Here is a 21342-nt window from a genome sequence, read left to right as displayed (position 1 = left end):
CGGCAGTGAAGAAAAACTGTCTTTCCACGGTGCTTTGAAGACAGTCCGTCATACAGAACAGCCTTTAGTTTTGTTTTTTTTTTGTTTGGTGTTGTGTCGGGATCAAACCAGCCCTGAGATCGCAGCCAGATGCAAGGAGTCCAGAGTGTACGGGTTACGAAGAGCGTGTTCATTCCTCCCTCGTGCTCATCTCTTTCACTCTGATCAGATTAGCAGCCGCCACTGTAACTCATAGAATATTTGCATGTCCACACAACAGAGCAGCCCGCTAGCCAGTAATGAATGTATCAGTTAGGTGTTTCTCTGTGGAAAAACTTCAGAACGAAGGCTTGGGAAAAAATAAAGTCTTCCTCTCTCTTCCCCCACCACCACCCCCCCACCCCCACCCCGTCCCTTTGATGGTGAAAAATCCATCAAATTAACACATCAGTGTACTTGAGTGTAATCTCTAGGGTTCAGTGCAGTGCTTTCTATCTGCTCACGCAGGAGGCCAGCATGATTTATCAATGCAAACCTAATAGCATCAATATGAATCTAACTAAAAATCAATATTTCATTACCAAATTGTTAGTGAGAATGAAGAAGAATTGCAGGAGTCGGGAGCATTCTCTGGGGTAGGAGCATCTGGAGTTCAATGTGACAAAAAGAGTGATGCATGACTGGGGGCCTAGCAGAGGACATCAAGAGGACAGGCCACAATGTGGGCAAAATCTCAAGAAAGCTCTTTTCGCTTCTTCTCTCTGTAAAAAAAAAATCAAAAGGAGAAATCATTAAGTGGAAGATTTGTACACAAAGAACTGAATGAAAGAGAAGGGATAAATATAAAGATAATTCTTTCCCTAGAACTTTCAAAGTTTATCTTTTAAATAATGTAAGGCAGTTTCCAGGTACAGTATTAAATCGAGTAACTCGTATTTCCAACAATCACTCAGTCATCGTTTGAGTCTGAATTAAGTGCTGATAATTTTATATCATGGAACATGCATTTCCTGAAGACGTTTATATACTGTATTGTCATACACTTATCTAACTAAAGCTGAGAATGTAGCTCCCCCCACTCTTTTTACACTGCAGAGCAAGTATATATTTCATGGGTAGTGTGATACAAATTGCCTGCTTTCACTTGACATGCACACAAATCAATCAGTTTGTGTAAAAGTACCATTGTTAAACGGTTATTTTCTTCTCTCTTTCACTCTCTGCATGTTGAGCACCACTCCCTGACCAAGTGGCAAACTGCTCTTGAATCTCTGCCAATTCTGCTATACTAACTAACTAAAACATAAGAGCATCCAGTGGTGAGCTCCCCTCCAAACTTGCCCCTCACCCTGTAGGGGAGAACCTCCACTCTACTCACAGGAGTCAGCTGCGGCTCAATGGGTGGCACCCTCGCCTCTGAGTCAGAAGGTAATGGGTTCAAGCCATACTCCAGAGACTTGAGCACAAACTCGAGGCTGACACTCCCAGTGCAGTACTGAGGGAGTGCTGCAGTGTTGGAGGTGCCACCTTTCAAAAGAAACACTAAACCGAGGCCCCATCTGCCCTCTCAGGTGGATGTAAAAGATCCTGTGACGCTATTTCAAAGAAGAGCAGCAGAGACATTACAACAGTGAAAACACTTCAAAAAGTACGTCATTAGTTGTAAAACACTTTGGGACATCCTGAGGTCGTGAAAGGCACTATATAAATGCAAGTTTTTCTTTTACTGGTTGCCTCTCTTCAATGACTCTGATGGAGATCTCCTGCATTAAAGAATCATGGGTTGAGAGCTATATCCTGGTATAGCTTATACAGTGTTGGATCACCAAGCCTTTGCCTTTGGCAAAATGCTTAAGTTAAACACTGTACAGGACAATGAGGAGGCACAGCACAAACAGATAAGCTGCAGTAGCTCTTACCGACAATCTACAGCACACTTTAGGTCATTTTTATTTAATTCAACATCAACCAATCCATCAACTTTGTCTACTCCAGTTGATTGATGAGGGAGCCCATCAGTAACTGGATTAGTGTAATAAACTTTGAATTACAATGAAATAATTTCAGATCTCTAAATCAAAGTATAGCATATTATGATTTTTCCCCCAAGAACACTATAATTGTTAAATGTTGGTAAAATTGCAGGAGTATTGATTATTTCTTATATCTCCCTAATATTTTTAAAGGGGTATTGTATTTACAAAAAAGTGTGTGTCAAATCCTTTACTCTTGTTAGTCAAAATTGCAATGAGGCAAATTGCTTAATTGCTTCGCAACAACTTCACATCGTTCGCCTGTGATGTGATTTTAAAAAACTGTTCTCCCTCCTTTCGGATGAGACGTTAAACCGAGGCACCGTCTGCCCTCTCAGGTGGATGTAAAAGATCCCAAGGCACTATTTCGAAGAAGAGCCGGGGGTTGTCCCCGGTGTCATGGCCAATATTTATCCCTCAACCATCAAAACTAAAACAGATTATCTGGTCATTTTAAAAATTGCTGTCCATGGGAGCTTGCTGTGTGCAAATTGGCTGCCACGCTCTCTACATTACAACAGTGACTACACTCAAACAAAGACTACTTCATTGGCTGTAAAGCGCTTTGGAACATCCTAAGTTCATGAAAACTGCTGTATAAATGCAAGTCTCTATTTCTCACTCTCTCTCTCCTCACCAACCATCACCAAGAAACTGCATTTAATTACACTGCCTTCACTGAAAATGTCTTAAAGGGGGCTGGTGAGAAAGGTGAATTGTTGGGAAGCAATGATCCACTGGAGAACCATAGAGAAATAGAACAGTAGTTTGTGAGAGTAGGGGGATTGATAGTAGGCTATTGAAGGAGGAGGTGGTGACAGCGGTTTAAAAAGTAAAATGCCTGAAGGGAAGAGGTTGACAATGTTAGCAAGCAGGAGTCCAAGAATGGGAACTTTGCGTAGACACAATTTGGGTCAGAAGTGGATTCAGGGTGGGCTTCATAACGGAAATAAAGCTTAATGGGGCTGGGGCAGTGGGGGTGTGAGATGGAGAAGAAACAGTAAAGTGTCGGAGAATTGGGCTGATTTGCTGGAGGGTCTAGGAGGAGTATCATAGAATTATAGAATCATAGAATGGTTACAGCACAGAAGGAGGCCATTCGGCCCATCGAGCTCGTGCCGCTCTTTGTAAGAGCAATCCAGTTAGTCCCATTCCCCCGCACTTTCCCCGTAGCCCTGCAAATTTTTTCCTTTCAAGTATTTATCCAATTCTTTTTTGAAAGCCACTGACTCTGCCTCCACCACCCTTTCAGGCAGAGCATTCCAGATCACAACTACTTCCTACGTAAAAATGTTTTTCCTTATGTCGCCTTTGGTTCTTTTGCCAATCACCTTAAATCTGTGTCCTCTGGTTCTCGGCCCTTCCACCAATGGGAACAGTGTCTCTTTATTTACTTTATCTAAACCCTTCATGATTTTGAACACTTCTATCAAATGTCCTCTTAACCTTCTCTGCTCTAAGGAGAACAATCCCAGCTTCTCCAGTCTATCCATGTAACTGAAGTCCCTCATCCCTGGAATCATTCTAGTAAATCTTTTCTGCACCCTCTCTAAGGCCTTCACATCCTTTCTAAAGTGCGGTGCCCAGAACTGGACACAATACTCTGGCTGTGGCTGAACCAGTGCTTTATAAAGGTTCAACATAACTTCCTTGCTTTTGTACTCTATGGGCCCGATATTAGGAGGGAGGCGGGTTGCCAGCAGGGGGTCGACTGGGCGGGTGGGTAACCCACCCAGTAAAATCGGTGGGTTCCCCCCGAGATCGCAAGTAAATTGAAAGCCACTTACCTTGGCTAACAGGTTTCACGCTGGAAAGCAGCGCAGCGGGCAGACTGTACACCCACATCATAGGCTGTCAGCTGGAAGAGCCCTATTTAAAGGGGCAGTTCTCCACTGACTGATGTTGCAGAAAGGAGCTAAAATTACAGCATGGAGCAGCCCAGGGGGAAGGCTGCTCCCAGGTTTAATGATGCCTCACTCCAGGTCCTACTGGATGGGGTGAGGAGGAGGGGGAGGACAGAGATCTTCTCCCCAGCGGGCGGGAGGAAGCGGCCTGCCTCTGCCACCACGAAGGCCTGGCTCGAGGTGGCAAAGGAGGTCACCTGCACCACCAACATATCGCCCACCTGCACTCAGTGCAGGAGGCGGTTCAATGACCTAAGTAGGTCAGCCGAAGTGAGTACACTTACTCATTCCCCTACACTCCGTCTGCCACATCACCGCCCCCACCACACATCCCCTTCTGCACTGCCAACACTATTCTATCACATCACTCCTCACACCCACTCAAAGCTCATCCTCATCTTACCTGCATTTCCTCACCTCCCCAGTACTCATCCCACCACTACCACTCAACCCAATCCTCATACAATCTCATGGCTCTATCTCATACTCACCCTCTGATGCATCTCTTTCACAGTCAGCCTCACTCAACCTGCCACTACCTGTGCTGCAGCCACAGGGCATGCATCACATACGTGTAGTAGGAAGCATAAGGCGAACGTGTCATGAGCATGAAGGGGATGCACAAGGGTGTTTGAGGGTTTGTCATGGTTTTTACTTATATTTGATTTCTGATCAACTCACATTACATATTATATTGTCACCACCACTGCCATGTCTTGGCCATTCTTGACTGGCTTGTGCAATAAGACCCTTTCATGAGGTTCTCCATGAACACCCTTGATGCCACCCATTGGGTCACCCTACAGAGGGTGTATGTGTAGTTGCCGACTACTTTGTGCAGGTGCCTGTTGCGCAGCACTGTGTTGTGTAGCTCCACGTGGCGGAGGTGGACGGCATGCCTGGGGAGGCTGATGATGTTGCTCGTCCTCCAATGGAGTGATGAATGCGCAATGGACCCCCCACCCATCCTGACGGTGTGAGTGTGAGGGGGTCCACAAAGTAGGTAAATGTGTTTGGACAGCAGAGTTTAGGGTATGATTTAATAATTTTGAGTGTGGAGTCAACGGTGTGGCAGGCAAAACTTTGTCTGAGGTGACAGAGTGCCCTGCTGCAATGAATGAGGGTTTACCCCGCACCTGTTAAATGGACCTTTGCAGTTGCCACTGGCTGCTGGCTGCAACACGTCTGTTTAAACAGGGAGTGTTTCCCCCAGCATGGGAAACACGCTCTGGGTAGTCCAAAATCCGAATCCTCCTAAAATCTCCAACTAATGAGTTCTGTATACGACCTTAAGTACCCAGATAACGATCTTAAGTGGGATCCCACCGGCTTTAATTGCCGGTGGGAGTCCCGCATGCGGGGGCTGCGCGCGCACCGATTCGTGTCATTGGGGAATCCAGAAGTGGGCGGGTTGGAGCTGGGCTCCGGACCCGCTCCGGGAATCCCCAATTTTAGGAGCCTTCCCACCACGAACGCACCCGCTCGGCCATCTGAAAATTGACCCCTATGCCTCTATTTATAAAGCCCAGGATCCCGTATGCTTTTTTAACTATTTTCTCAACTTGTCCTGCCACCTTCAAAGTGTGCACATATATCCCCAGATCTCTGTTCCTGCACCCCCTTTAGAATTGCACCATTTAGTTTATATTGCCTCTCCTTATTCTTCTAGCCAAAATGTATCACTTCGCACTTCTCAACATTAAATTTCATCTGCCATGTGTCTGCCCATTCTACCAGCCTGTCTATGTCCTCTTGGAAGCCTATTACTATCCTCCTCACTGTTTACTACACTTCCGAGTTTTGTTTCATCTGAAAATTTTGAAATTGTGCCCTGTACACCCAAGTCCAAGTCATTAATATATATCAAGAAAAGCAGTGGTCCTAGTACTGACCCCTGGGGAACACCACTGTATACCTTCCTCCAATCCGAAAAACAACCGTTCACCACTACTCTCTGTTTCCTGTCACTTAGCCAATTTCGTATCCATGCTGCCACTCCCTCTTTTATTTCATGGGCTTCAATTTTGCTGACAAGACTTTTAGGTAGCACTTTATCAAACGCCTTTTGGAAGTCCACGTACACAACATCAACCGCATTGCCCTCATCAACCCTCTCTGTTACCTCATCAAAAAACTCGATCAAGTTAAGGGGTAGGGTGTAGTGGTAGGCTGGACAACACCAGGGCAGAGGTGGCCGAGGATATGGCTTTGATTTTGAAAACAAGCAAGTCCGGCTCACACACACATTGAATCAGAGAGGAGAATAGAAGATGTAGGGATTTGGAGAAGAGAATGAAGAATGTGTGGAGGGGTGGGGGATACACAGAGGATTTTGCTGGTGGCAGGTAATGGTAGCAAAGAGAAACTGTCATTGTTTTTTCCCTCCAGAATGGCGCTGGAATAAAAGGAGGATTTGATCAAGAAACCTGCCTTTTTAAAAACTCACGATACCTGCAAAAAGATATGCAAAAGCACAGATAGTATCTATCAACCATTAAAGTGCTTCCCTCAGCATTTAACATGTTGAGCTAAGAGAATTTCCATTGGCTCAGCACAATATGGGCTTTAAAGCAAACAGTTCTCTCATTTTTTCCTTAATTTTGAATGTCACAAAAATATTACAATTCATTGAAGGCTAACAACCGTTAATATGTCATCACCAAGTTAGGGCTCCATCATTAATACACTACGCCCTGTTTTAATAACTTAGAGTACAGGGCAGAAAAGATTACACTAATTACACTACGATACTAGCATAACATAGTTTGGTTGACAATCAGTTGGGACACTGAGAACGCAGAATAATCATCAATAATAAGCCACTTGTGGGATTGCACTCTCTAGAGGGTTTAATCTCTTAGTGCACTGATCATCGTGCTCATGTAAACTTATTCGGGCATTATTTTAACGCGGCCATTAAGGAATTTTACACTAATCAATTATCCAGCACACTACCTGAGGAAATTAAATCCCATCTACACTATCTGGTCAACTAGACACTCTCGAATAACTCCAAAAAATACACTGAATCGATCAAAGATGTACAAACCCACAAGTATTTAGGACTTATAATCACAAGCCACATTATTCTTGCCTAGCCGAGTAGCAAATAAAGAACAGATTACATCAGTCACAGCAAACATAAATATATTTCTAGTGCAGAGGAGATTTACCAGAATGGTACCAGGAATGAGGGACTTCAGGTATGTGGAGAGACTTGAGAAGTTGGGATTGTTCTCCTTAGAGCAGAAAAGGTTAAGGGGAGAGGAGTTCAAAATTAGGAGGGGTTTTGATAGAGTAGATAGGGAGAAACTGTATCCACTGGCAGGAGGGTCAGTAACCAGAGGACACAGATTTAAGGTAATTGGCAAAAAATTCAGGGGGGGAAATGAGGAGAATTTTTTTTAACGCAGTGAGTTTATTATTTTTTTGAACTCAATCGTCATTATATAGTATCAATACTTCGCAGCATTCATAGGGCTGGATTTTGCTGTAAAAATAATGGCGAGGCTAACAGTGCTCATCATAATTCACGTGCAAATCGGACAGCAACTTCCGCGACCGCACGTGTGCAGTTAATTGCGGAAATCCGGAAGAGATGTGACACTCCTCCAAAACTGCACGAAAATGTCATCTCACCAGCTGGCTCCCCGTTTTGAATGGCATGAAGTTCCTGTTCTTACCAGATAGATATGGACTAATCTCGCCTTTAAATCAACTCATTTCAAGTCTAAGTATCCTTGTGACAGTGTGGTAAGTTTCAATTACTGGCAAACAACCTCTCTAGCACTGAAAATTAACTTTTACAAGCGTGGAGTCTCATTCCTTCAGATTTTAATTGTTGTTGGACATTTAAAATTTTTTTTAAAAAATACATCTTGTTTACTTTTTCTTTTTGTCTCTTTTATCTCTCTCACTCAATTCAATCTTTCTTTCCCTCTCTTTATTTCGTTTTCTGTACCTGATTTGACATTCAAATCACTATTCTAACTTACACTTCCTAGTTCTGACTCTGCGCAGCTTATTAACGATGCTTCAATCTGATTGGTTAAGGAGATACACAGTTGCTTGCCCTGTTCACACAGGTTCCAGATGCCCTGTAGAGGGGGCCGCGCCGTTTGGATCTCGAATTTAGAGGAACTTCCAGCACAAAAGCTCACAGAAAGTGCGTGGGCAAGTGCGAGTCTAACGAACGGCAGGCACCGATTGTTCGCCGCGCAAAGCAAAATCCAGCCCTTAATCATGTTTGAGGGCAACTGAATTATACTACAAGCAAGAGTGTACGATTCTAGTGTTAATGGTTAAATATGCTGGGTTTTTAATTTAATTTCTTAAAGACTCATTACATACTCTTACTAGCTGGAAGAATTGTATGAGTTACATTTAAAGGCATTTTCCCTTAAATATTACTTTTAGAAAGGCAACCTGTCACACACTTTCTTGAGAGTACATTACGACTCTTCTTAACACCAGTGCCTACTTCAATACAGCCTTATGGTGAACAAAATAGTACAACACATGGAAGAGAAATATGAAAACCCCCCATCCACTAGCATATGTGAAAATGTGCATTAAACAACAATGTGTTAATTTATAATTTTCACATTTTGTCAAGTGGCTAGAAAACTCACTGCAATCTGAAGAAGTCATTACTGTTAGTGAACATCACCAGCAACAGCACCATTATTACACTAACAGACAATGTTCTGTTCATTAACAAACATACAGAACACAGAGGGATGACTTTGTAATTGAGTGAGACTAATAAGAATACATCATTTAGCTGTGTGACAAATTGTGCTTGAAACCCCAACACAGGAAATTCGCATTTTGTCTTAATAAATAAATTACACGGGCTATGTATTATACATAATTTGAATCCTTGAGGACTTGGGTGATATATAATGCAGAGGATCAGTCATTTATTTATCAAGACTAACTATGAATCTTCCTATGTTTGGGTGCAACGATTTACAGTACATGTTGCAATTTCTGATTGAGGGAATGAAGGGTATTTTTTATTTGATAAACTGGAAATACAATCATCTGAAAGTACCAGCATTTAGTCATGAATTCAGTTACATTTTCCACTTAACACAGTGACAATCAAAGCCAGACAGACAGAATTGTTATTGTAATGGGTTACAGGGCAGTACAAGAGCAATGGGTAATGCATCAGTGGATGAAAAACTTTCTACCAGTACCATACCCCATGCTGTTGTGTATAATTATTAGCTCAGCTTGAACATACTTAGTGTGAATTAACGAACATTTCAATTATAATTATATGTAAAAGCAGAGGGACCCAAAGTAAGATTCACTTTGAGCGTGCAGTTTTCAAATCATTCCTTCATTACAACATCTGAAAATAGGTAAACCTTTTCTTCCAATTTACAGATTTTTTTTTTTCCCCTGACACTTTGGATTACATCTTAAGTTTGCTTTTAATTAAGAAGTATGGAGAGCTGTGAAAAAAATGAATATCACAAGAGCAAAAATCCCTGGTGTTTTGTGCCAACAGCAGATGTTTGTTAACAGGCTGACTATGGAGTAAACTCAAACCACTTGGGGATATAAGGGAGTGTTGACAGATTTAAGTTCATGGGACGAGAACTACTGAAATTCAAGTGTGTAACCTAAAGATTTCAACGGACCATGGTATTCACATTAATAGAACTCGACTTAAGCTTCACCCACCAAATATCCCTTTACAAGTCGTTACTTGTCTTCCAGGTTTTTTTTTTCGGTTCCACATGCAATACCTGCCACCTCATAAAGTTCCATTAAACAACTGTCCACAATACGGCTAACAACACTCTAAGAAGTCAATATTTAATGGAAAGCCTCTTCGAGTATGTTGAGGTTGGGGCCAAGTTTTGAGATTTTCCTAACGGAAACTAGAGTAATGTCCACAACAGTCTATTTTTTCCTCTCCTCCCCCTCACTCCCCCACCCCCCACCGCCCCCCCACCTTCCCCCAACAACGGAAATTGTTAATAAAGAAGGTTGTGGAAATCATTCAAAGAGCTAATAAAGCACCATGAGGAGAAAGTACATACAGACATGCAAATGCCAATCTAAATTGAAGGGGCTCATTTTATTTATGATGTGCTAGTACCAATGAGTTATTGCACTTTTTATAGGGGCAAAATAAATTTGTGCATGAGCGCCATTTTTAAATGCACAAATTTTGTATAGTACCAAGTGGTTAGCCATTTTTAGTCTGACTAAACTTTAATGCAATTTTTAAGGATTAAGGTTAGTAATCCTGCAAATACAGGATGCAGTTAAGGGGAAGTTTAAAGTGCAGGAGGGAGAAAGAAATAGAGGTTATGTTGATAGCGTGAGATGAAGTAGAGTAGGAGGAGGCTCAAGTGGAGCATAAACACTGGCATAAACCAGCTGGGCCAAATGGCCTGTTTCTATGCTGTAAATTCAGGTCAGTGAGCACAGGGGTGATGGGTGAATGGGACTTGGTGCAAGTTAGGATACGGACAGCAGAGTTTTGGATCAGCACAAGTTAACGGAGGGTGGTATGTGGGAGGCCGTTCAGGAGAGCATTAAAAGTCCCAAAATATGTCAAGTTACTGAGGTGTAAAGCTTCTGCTCAATTACAGCATGCTCACAGACACCATATTACATCAGACAGATAATATTAATTTTCTTAATAACAAGCTAAGAATCAGAAAATGAAGAGCCTGAATTCGTGATCAAGTTTGATGAAAATTCCGAAATAATTTTAACGTTACTGAGGCAACACATCTGAGAGATGTGAGAATGGGCTGATACGGGCAGCTCACATTGTGCTCCTTTTCTGTTTGTGGAGGGAAGATTAAAATGTTGGCTAAAATTCTGGTGAATTGTTTTCAATTCATTGAGGTGACAAGTTGACCATCATTGATGGGCAGAATGACAATTCAAAATGTCCTAAAATACTTCTAGTGGATTAAAAAGACTTGCATTTATATAGCACCTTTCACAACTTCAGGACATCCCAAAGCACTTTAAAACCAATGAAGTTGTTTTTGAAATGTGGTCACTGTCGTGACGCATTAAAAACGCAGCAGCCAATTTGCACACAGCAAGGTCCCACAAACAGCAATGACATAATCAGCAGATAATCTGTTTTAAGTGATGTTGGTTGAGGGATAAATATTGGTCAGGACATTGAGAAGAACTCTTCTTCAAATAGTGCTGTGGGATCTTTTATGTCCACCTGGGAGGGTAGACAGGACCTCGGTTTAACGTGTCATCTGAAAGACGGCACCTCCCACTGTGCAGTTCTCCCCCAGTACTGCACTGGGAGTGTCAGCGTAGATTTTGTGCTCAAGTCTTTAGAGTGGGACTTGAACATAAGAAATAGGAGCAGAAATAGGCATACGGCCCCTCGAGCCTGCTCTGCCATTCAATAAGATCATGGCTGATCTTCAACCTCAATTCCACTTTCCCGCCCAATCCCCATATCCCTTGATTGCCCTAGAGTCCAAAAATCTATCGATCTCAGCCTTGAATATATTCAATGACTCAGCATCCACAGCCCTCTGGGGTAGAGATTTCCAAAGATTCACAACCTCTGAGTGAAGAAATTCCTCCTCATCTCAGTCTTGAATGGCCGACCCCTTATCCTGAGACTATGCCCCCTAGTTCTAGACTCTCGAGCCAGGGGAAACAATCTATCAGCATCTACCCTGTCAAGCCTCCTCATAATCTTATATGTTTCAATGAGATCACCTCTCATTCTTCTAAACTCCAGAGAGTATAGGCCCATTCTACTCAACCTCTCTTCATAGGACAACCCTCTCATCCCAGGAATCAATCTCGTGAACCTTCGTTGCTCCGCCTCTAAGGCAAGTATATCCTTCCTTAGATAAGGAGACCAAAACTGCACGCAGTATTGCAGGTGAGATATCACTAAAGTCTGGTACAACTGTAGTAAGGCTTCCCTTCTGTTATACTCCAACACCCTTGCAATAAAGGCCAACATGCCATTTGCTTTCCTAATTGCCTGCTGTACCTGCATACTAACTTTTCATTTTTCTTGTATGAGGACACCCAAGTCTCTCTGAACACTAACATTTAAAAAATATTCTGTTTTTCTATTCTTCCTACGAAAGTGAATAACATCACATTTCCCCACATTATACTCCATCTGCCACCTTCTTGCCCACTCACTTAACCTGTCGATATCCCTTTGTAGACTCTTTGTGTTCTCCTCACAGCTTACTTTCCCACCTAGCTTTGTATCGTCAGCAAACTTGGATACATTACACTCGGTCCCTTCATCTAAGTCATTAATATAGATTGTAAATAGCTGAGGCCCAAGCACCATTCCTTGCGGTACCCCACTAGCCTGCCAATCTGAGAATGACCCGTTTATCCCTACTCTCTGTTTTCTGTCCTTTAACCAATCCTCCATCCATGCTAATATATTACCCCCAACTCCATGAGCCCTTACCTTGTGTAACAACCTTTTATGTGGCACCTTATTGAATGCCTTTTGAAAATCCAAATATAATACATCCACTGGTTCCCCTTTATCTACCCTGCTAGTTACATCCTCAAAAAACTCAAATAAATTTGTCAAACATGATTTCCCTTTCATAAAACTATGTTGATTCTGCCTACTCATATTATGATTTTCTAAGTGCCCTGTTGCCACTTCCTGAATAATGGATCCCAGCATTTTCCCGACGACCGATGTCAGGCTAACTGGCCTGTAGTCCCCTGTTTTCTCTCCTTCCCTTCTTGAATAGCGGGGTAACATTTGCTACCTTCCAGTCCATTGGGACCTTTCCAGAATCTAGGGAATTTTGGAAGATCATAACCAGTACATCCATTATCTCTGCAGCCACCTCTTTTAGAACCCTAGGATGTAGGCCATCAGGTCCAGGGGATTTGTTGGCTTTTAGTCTCATTAGTTTGTACAGTACTTTTTCTCTAGTGATATTTACTCTCATTCTCATTTACCCCTTGCTTCCCCACTATTTTCGGTCGGCTTTTTGTGTCTTCTACTGTGAAGACAGATACTAAATATTTATTTAACGCATCTTCCACAACCTTCTGACTCAACCTTCTGACTCAGAGGCAAGAGTGCTACCAACTGAGCCACGGCTGACACCTGACTAGGTAAAGAAATTAAGATATAACACAGAAAGTAGAAAGTAATTACTTTAGACCATATATCAGGCAAAAGTAGCTATAGCCACTTGCAATTCCATTCAGCATCATCCACTTTATTACAAGTCCGTAAGCGTGACTCTGACCAGCTGGTCACTTGCTATTTTAATTTCCCGTCCCACTCCCACTCTGACCTCCCTGTCCTCGGCCTCCGACATTGCTCCCAATGAAGCTCAACGTAAGCTCGAGGAACAGCATCTCATCTTTCGATTAGGCACTTTACAACCTTCCAGACTCAACATTGATTTCAATAACTTCAGATCATAAACACTGCTCCCATTTTTTCGGACAGCAGGTGCTGGTAATGGTTCTGAAGTTGCCATTTACAGCTCCTCTAGACCCATCTTTTGTTTCTTAACCTGTCCCATTACCACCCTCCTTGCCTTACACCATCATCCCTTTTGTCATTTAATCACTCCTGCCCTCCACCCTATCAGAGACCTTCCCTTTTGTTCTTTCCTCCCCTCCCCTTCCTCCTCCCGTTCCCAGACTCTGTACTTGCTTAAACTGTTTAATCTTCAACTTCTTCCAGTTCTGATGAAGGGTCATCGGCCTGAAACGTTAAATCTGCTTCTTTCTCCACAGATGCTGCCTGACTTGCTGAGTATTACCAGCATTTTCTGTTTTTACTTCAGATTTCTAGCATCTGCAGTACTTTGATTTTGATCTACTTGAAGGGGTCCTGTAATACAAAAGCAGGACCAGCTGGACAAGAAATTTGCTCTCAGGCCTCTGCCAATGCGCTTCATAAATATCTGTTGGCTTCATGCATGAAAATATGCCAGGTTGACTCTCTCTCTGATTTTTGTCCCCCTCTATTGGAGAAATATTTTGCCTCCACTCTTTCCTCTCTCTCAACGTCATGATCAACATCAGGAATTTCCACACAGGGCATCAGTGAGATGAAGCACAGTTTTGTGATGGTTTATCTTTCACGAGAAGGAGGAAACGATTAAACAGAACAACAAAAATTGGTCCTGCTTTACCTCATGTAAAGTAGCATTATTTTTTTTCCAGTGGAAAGACACATCATGCCAAAAGATGTATCACACCACTCCGTTACTACAGTGCCTTGTATCACAAGAAGTATTTTAAACAATCTAAAATGATAATCGAGCATTAATAATAGTCGTCTGGTAGGTTATAATTGAGGACAGACAGACAGGCTGATTGAAGGAGCTGTCTCTTCTCAATTACAACCTTACTGTACTGCCGCGCATTCAATATTGCTAATTCCATCCTTGTCACAAAGTTCAAGGTTTTCTGATTCAAATGTAGTCAAAGGATCGAACAGCTCTCGCTGTGGAGAATGCCCACCATCTTTGTACGGAGGACTACGAGAAAAAAAAAGACTGCAACATCCAAACCGAATTTGGAAGACATTGAGCAAATTACATATTGAAAAGTAGGTTTGATACAAATTTGCCTTCGAACAATATTGAAGAACTTGGGTAGGCTCAGAAAAGGCTGTGCCATCACTTCACATTTCTAATAAAAGCCATTTCTTTTTATGAGGTAAGCTACAGCACGTTTAGCAAGTCGTAACACAGATGGCTTTCCTAACAGTGGGAATATTGTAAAATGATTGCCTTGGCTAAAGAAAAAAAAAATCATAAGGCTGCAATGGTAGAACGCTGTGCAAATGCGGTAGTTTGTGATACAGCTCCTCTCATTACTCTGTAGATGTTTATATATTCACTTTACAAGTCTATTTACTACAGTGCCATCTCTTGCAACCCTGCTGAGCAAGAAGCCTGAGAACTGTCTGCAAAATAGATGTGCAAAACACACCTTTGAACCTATTCCAGCCTTCTGGAAAGGTCCTGCACAATTTATTAAAAGGACTACAGCACAATTAACTCGTAGATTTTCAAAAGAATGGCAGCGTGCACTACTAATGCCCCAATCTCTGATTGAAATTTATATAAATATAAATGCGGTAACTTGAAATCATGAAAAGACAGCAATAATTAACCAAAATGCTGCATAAGCTTGATTTTTTTTATTACTTTTTTTTCTGTGTAGCCTACATACTGCAATGGGGTAACTGTCCTCTGTTTCAGTTACAGTTACAGGGACGATTAACCCTTTCAATACTGAAAGAATTTTCCAGTTTTCAAGGGATCTAACCTCTTTAAAAACAATTGATCGGGTGTTAAATGTTAGGAGGTCAGGAGCTAGCTACAGACCCCAATGATGTTTCAAAGTGTATTGTGTTATTGCAATACATTCAAAATTGTAACCATATAATAGGAACATAGGAACAGGAGTAGGCCATTCAGCCCCTCGTGCCTGCTCCGCCATTTGATAAGATCATGGCTGATCTGTGATCTAACTCCATATACCTGCCTTTGGCCCATATCCCTTAATACCTTTGATTGCCAAAAAGCTATCTATCTCAGATTTAAATTTAGCAATTGAGCTAGTATCAATTGCCGTTTGTGGAAGAGAGTTCCAAACTTCTACCACCCTTTGTGTGTAGAAATGTTTTCTAATCTCGCTCCTGAAAGGTCTGGCTCTAATTTTTAGACTGTGCCCCCTACTCCTAAAATCCCCAACCAGTGGAAATAGTTTCTTTCTATCCACCCTATCCGCTCCCCTTAATATCTTATAAACTTCGATCAGATCACCCCTTAACCTTCGAAACTCTGGAGAATACAACCCCAATTTGTGTAATCTCTCCTCGTAACTTAACCCTTGAAGTCCGGGTATCATTCTAGTAAACCTACGCTGCACTCCCTCCAAGGCCAATATGTCCTTCCGAAGGTACGGTGCCCAGAACTGCTCACAGTACTCCAGGTGCGGTCTAAACAGGGTTTTGTATAGCTGCAGCATAACTTCTGCCCCCTTGTACTCCAGTCCTCTAGATATAAAGGCCAGCATTCCATTAGCCTTATTGATTATTTTCTGCACCTGTTCATGACACTTCAATGATCTATGTACCTGAACCCCTAAGTCCCTTTGGACATCCACTGTTTTTAACTTTTTACCATTTAGAAAGTACCCTGTTCTATCCTTTTTTGATCCAAAGTGGATGACCTCACATTTGTCTACATTGAATTCCATCTGCCACAGTTTTGCCCATTCACCTAATCTATCAATATCCCTTTGTAATTTTATGTTTTCATCTACACTGCTTACAATGCCACCAATCTTTGTGTCATCAGCAAACTTAGATACGAGACTTTCTATGCCTTCATCTAAGTCGTTAATAAATATTGTGAATAATTGAGGCCCCAAGACAGATCCCTGTGGGACTCCACTAGTCACATCCTGCCAATGTGAATACTTACCCATTATCCCTACTCTCTGTCACCTTTCGCTCAGCCAATTTCCTAACCAAGTCCGTATTTTTCCCTCGATTCCATGGGCTTCTATCTTAGCTAACAGTCTCTTATGTGGGACCTTATCAAATGCCTTCTGGAAGTCCATATAAATAACATCCATTGACATTCCCCTGTCCACCACTTTAGTCACCTCTTCAAAAAATTCAATCAGGTTTGTCAGGCACGACCTACCTTTCACAAATCCATGCTGGCTCTCTCTGATTAACTGAAAATTCTTGAGGTGTTCAGTCACCCTATCCTTAATTATAGACTCCAGCAATTTCCCCACAACAGATGTTAGACTAACTTGTCTATAATTCCCCGGTTTCCCTCTCTCTCCTTTCTTAAAAAGCGGAGTGACATGCAAAAATCAAGTCCAAGAAGATTTAATATCACAATTGTACATTGTTGATGGTTGTTCTCATCCATGCCTTTGTTACCTCTAGACCCCACTATTCCAATGCTCTCCTGGCTGGCCTCCCACCTTGCACCCTCCATAAACTTGAGCTCATCCAAACCTCTGCTGCCCGTACAAATCAATATACTGCGTGTTAACAAACACAGATTGTTAAAATAGAATTAACACATTTCGGATAACATCATTACTGTTACTGTCTTCCAACTCCTCCCAGCCTGTCTGTAATTCCAATCAAAGGTCACGTGACAGAAGGTTGCCTTTCAGCCCTTTTAAAATGAGCGCCTCACTGATTTCAAGAATGAAACTACCAAAAGGTTCAGCTGCAGCACTAAATAATCTTTATTTTCAGTACACATAGAGAAAGATACACAGTGTATCCTTTCCTCCCACCTTGCACCCTCCGTAAACTTCAATTTATCCAAAACTCTGCTGCCCGTATCCGAACATGCACCAAGTCCCATTCACCCATCACCCCTGTGCTCGCTGACCTACATTGGCTCCCGGTCTGGCAACACCTCAATTTTAAAATTCTCATCCTTGTGTTCAAATCCCTCCATGGCCTTGCCCCTCCCTATCTCTGTAACCTCCTCCAGCCCTACAACCCTCCGAGATATCTTCATTTCTCTAATTCTGGTCTCTTGCGCATCCCTGATTTTCATCACACCACCATTGGCGGCCGAGCCTTCAGCTGCATAAGTCCTGAGCTCTGGAATTGCCTCCCTAAACCTCTCTAGCTCTCTCTCCTCCTTTAAGACGCTCCTTAAAATCTACCTCTTTGACCAAGCTTTTAGTCACCTGTCCTAATATCTCCATATGTGGCTTGGTGCCAAATTTTGTTTGATAATCACTCCTGGGACGTTTTACTATGTTAAAGGCGCTATATAAATGCAAGTTGTTATTATCCAGTCTTCACAGCAAAAACAAAAAAAAGGAACACATTATTTTTAAAACAATTGTATATCGACACCTTTCACCACTGAATACTTTGGTAGCTGTATTCATAGGAAAGAATGGAACGAGAATTTTTTTTAAACGATCGTGCTTGTGACAGGTTTTGCAAACTAAGCAGAACAGCTTCTATTAGTCAAGGCAAAAAAAAAGAGACAAGCTCCAAATCCAAAATAAAAACTGAAAATGTTAAAAATGCCCAGCAGGTCGATCAGTAACTGAAAGGGGAAGGACAACGTTTCGAACGTAACCAGTTCTGATGATCTTATCTGACACGCTAATCTATTTCTTTCAGATGCTGACTGACTTGCTGTGCATTTCTCGCATTTTTATTATTTTCTATCTGCTTTCCTTCTGCTCAACACAGGTTCCACAGCTGGTCACAAAAAACCACATTGCCCGACAAGATTGGCTTCACTCGGTATACAAGCTGAAACCTGGGCGACGTATAATTCAATTAAAAACCTTCCGTTTCTGAGCAAATTAAAACGACAACAATTTTCATGAAAAGCTACAGAAAGATTTCTGATTAAAGGAGAAGTAAGCACAAGACTGGGAATAAAAATTGGCTGCAGCTCGTTGAAACCAATCGGACCTTTTTATGACATTAGCCGCATCAAGCACAGCGATACTGACATGCATACTCCAATAATCAAGAATCTGAGCTATTTGCTGGAAGCATGCCTTTGTAGTTTGGAGTGCGAATACCAATAGAAGTTGGAGCACAAATCCAGCAGTAATATAAGTGCTAGCTTCTTGTTGGTAACTGCAAGGAATGTCAGGGTTTTGCCTCTGAAAGACTGTAGACTTTGACAAAAGTCTCTGTTGGTTATTTGCTCACATGGGACGATTCTGGGTGCCTGTGCAATCATAGTATGTTACAGCACAGGAGGAGGCCATTCAGCCCATCGTGCCTGTGCCGGCTCTTTGAAAGAGCTGTCCATTTAGTCCCATTCCCCTGCTCTTTCCCCACAGCCCTGTAAATTTTTTCCCTTCAAGTATTTATCCAATTCCCTTTTAAAAGTTACTGTGTAATCTGCTTCCACCACCCTTTCAGGCAGTGCATTCCAGATCATAACAACCCGCTGTGTAAAAAAATGTTTCCTCATATCGCCTCTGGCTCTTTTGCCGAACAGCTTAAATCTGTGTCCTCTGGTTACCAACCCTTCTGCCGCTGGAAACAGTTTCTCCTTATTTACTCTGTCAAAACCGTTCATGATTTTGAACACCTCTATCAAATCTCCTCTTAACCTTCTCTGTTCTAAGGAGAACAACCCCAGCTTCTCCAGTCTCTCCACATAACTGAAGACCCTCATCCCTGGTACCATTCTAGTAAATCTCCTCTGCACCCTCTCTAAGGCCTCGACGTCCTTCCTAAAGTGTGGTGTCCAGAATTGAAAACAATACTCCAGTTGAGGCCTAACCAGTGTTTTATAAAGGTTTAGCATAACTTCCTTGCTTTTGTACTCAATGCCTCTATTAACAAAGTCCAGGATCCCATTTGTTTTTTTAACAGCCTTCTCAACTTGCCCTGTCACTGTCAAAGATTTGTGTACGTACACCCCCAGTCTTTCTGTTCCTACACCCCCTTTAAAATTGTACCATTTAGTTTATATTGCCTCTCCTCATTCTTCTGAACAAAATGCATTACTTCACACTTCTCTGCGTTAAATTTCATCTGCCATGTTTCTGTCCATTTCACCAGTCTGTCTATGTCCTCTTGAAGTCTGTTACCATCCTCCACATTGTTTACTACATTTCCGAGTTTCGTGACTTCTGCAAACTTTGATATTATGCCCTGTATACCCACGTCCAGGTCATTAATATATATCAAAAAGAGCAGTGGTCCTATTATTGACCCATGGGGAACACCACTGTATACTTCCCTCCAGTCTGAAAAACAACCGTTTGCCACTGCTCTCTGCTTTCTGTCCCCTAGTCAAGTTTGTATCCATGATGCCACTGTCCCTTTAATCCCATGGGCTTTCATTTTGCTAATAAGCCTATTATGTGGAGTGTACAGTGAAACCTGTAGCAACGGTCACTCCCCAAAAAAGTGGACACCTGCAAATAAACGGACACTTATTGACGATGCCGATTAACTTACATTGTAAAAGTTACAAGAGGCACTCTGAATTTATGGACACTCGCAAATTCCGAACTACAGGCAGCCTTCAGTGCACCGAGCCCGTTTACACCTTAAAATACGATACACAGCCTGATGTCACACCTTAAAATGTTCAAAGTATGTACTGTATCGGAGTCTGAAGATCATGATGACCGATGGATTGTTACTGGATTGCTTTTTGTCGATGCCGATATCGGGATTTGAATCCACCGCCCTCCCACCACCCACCACAGCCGCTGTCAGTACACACAACGACCATCTTGAAGATAAGGACACCTGCAAAAAAAGGACAGCTGATGCCAGTCCCTTAGGTGTCTGTAATTTACAAGTTTCACTGTATTTCCCTGGCGTGGAGCTTCACATTGGGAGCTTAGGTGCCAAGGTCAACGGGCTTCGTGGGATTTTACTTTTGTTCATTTTAACGGTGGAAAATCCTAGGCACCCTTTGCCGACCTCAGAGCCCAAGTTCTCGGGATGAGCTTGGTTCAGTTCCAGCAGCCCAGTTACATGACACCTATGCTTCTATCCTCAGCAATGCAAAATCACCAAGAGAAGAGATGGTCAAAAGGGGATTTTTGGAGAGAGGGGCCACTGCAAAGGTTCTGTGGCAAGTTTTTTTCATTCCTTGCTCCAGAGTTTACCCTGCGTTATGTCGTGATGGAGCTAATTTAAAGCCACACACATATAACGACAAGACAGTTACTAATAAATCCAATAAGGAATTCAGGAGAAACTTCTTTACCCAGAGAGTGGTTAGAATGTAGAACTCACTACCACAAGGAGTAGTTGAGGCGAATAGTATAGATGCATTTAAGGGGAGGCTAGATAAACACGTGAGGGAGAAAGGAATAGAAGGATATGCTGATAGGGTGAGATGAAGTAGGGAGGGAGGAGGCTCGTTAGGAGCATAAACACCGGCATAGACCAGTTGGGCCAAATGGCCTGTTCCTGTGCTGTAAATTCTATGTAACATTTCTCTTACAATCTTGTTACACTGCACTACTGAGGGATTATAGAGGATGGAACAAATAATCCTTAGCACCCAATGGCTAAGGAGTTACCGTATTTGATTCCTCACTGCTTTTATAAGAGAGTTTTCACATAGCTGGAGGGAGCAGGATGGAACACGGGATGTACCCCCACATTATAAATCACTTACCCTATAAAGAAGCTACTGTCAGATTGTTTGAAAGGAAAAGCGAGGTAGGCATGGGATTGTTGGGCCTTGGAAGATCGAGCAGAACTCATGTCATGTCCCACATTATTCCAATATTATGATTGGCACTAAATGTTACATGTCCGCTTATAAAACTAAATTACCTAAGTGCAGGTTAGAAAGAAAAAAGAAAGACTTGCATTTATATAGCGCCTTTCATGACCTCAGGACATCCCAAAGCGCTTTACAGCCAATGAAATGCTTTTGAAGTGT

The 21342-nt window shown here is 42.3% G+C and overlaps 1 protein-coding gene across 1 annotated transcript in view; it reads right to left on the bottom strand.

Annotated features, from left to right (window-relative positions):
• Positions 1-390: 390 nt before the first annotated feature.
• Positions 391-21342, bottom strand: part of tshz1 (teashirt zinc finger homeobox 1) — a 213441-nt gene continuing 192489 nt past the window's right edge. Inside the window, exon 3 of the mRNA XM_067981931.1 lies at positions 391-740. The gene's annotated coding sequence lies outside the window, so the exon portion shown is untranslated. The remainder of the gene's footprint in view (positions 741-21342) is intronic.

Source organism: Heptranchias perlo, chromosome 3, assembly GCF_035084215.1.
Source record: "Heptranchias perlo isolate sHepPer1 chromosome 3, sHepPer1.hap1, whole genome shotgun sequence".
Lineage (NCBI taxonomy): Eukaryota > Metazoa > Chordata > Chondrichthyes > Hexanchiformes > Hexanchidae > Heptranchias > Heptranchias perlo.
Note: the sequence above shows the minus strand (reverse complement) of the source record. Positions and strands in the feature narration are given on the sequence as shown.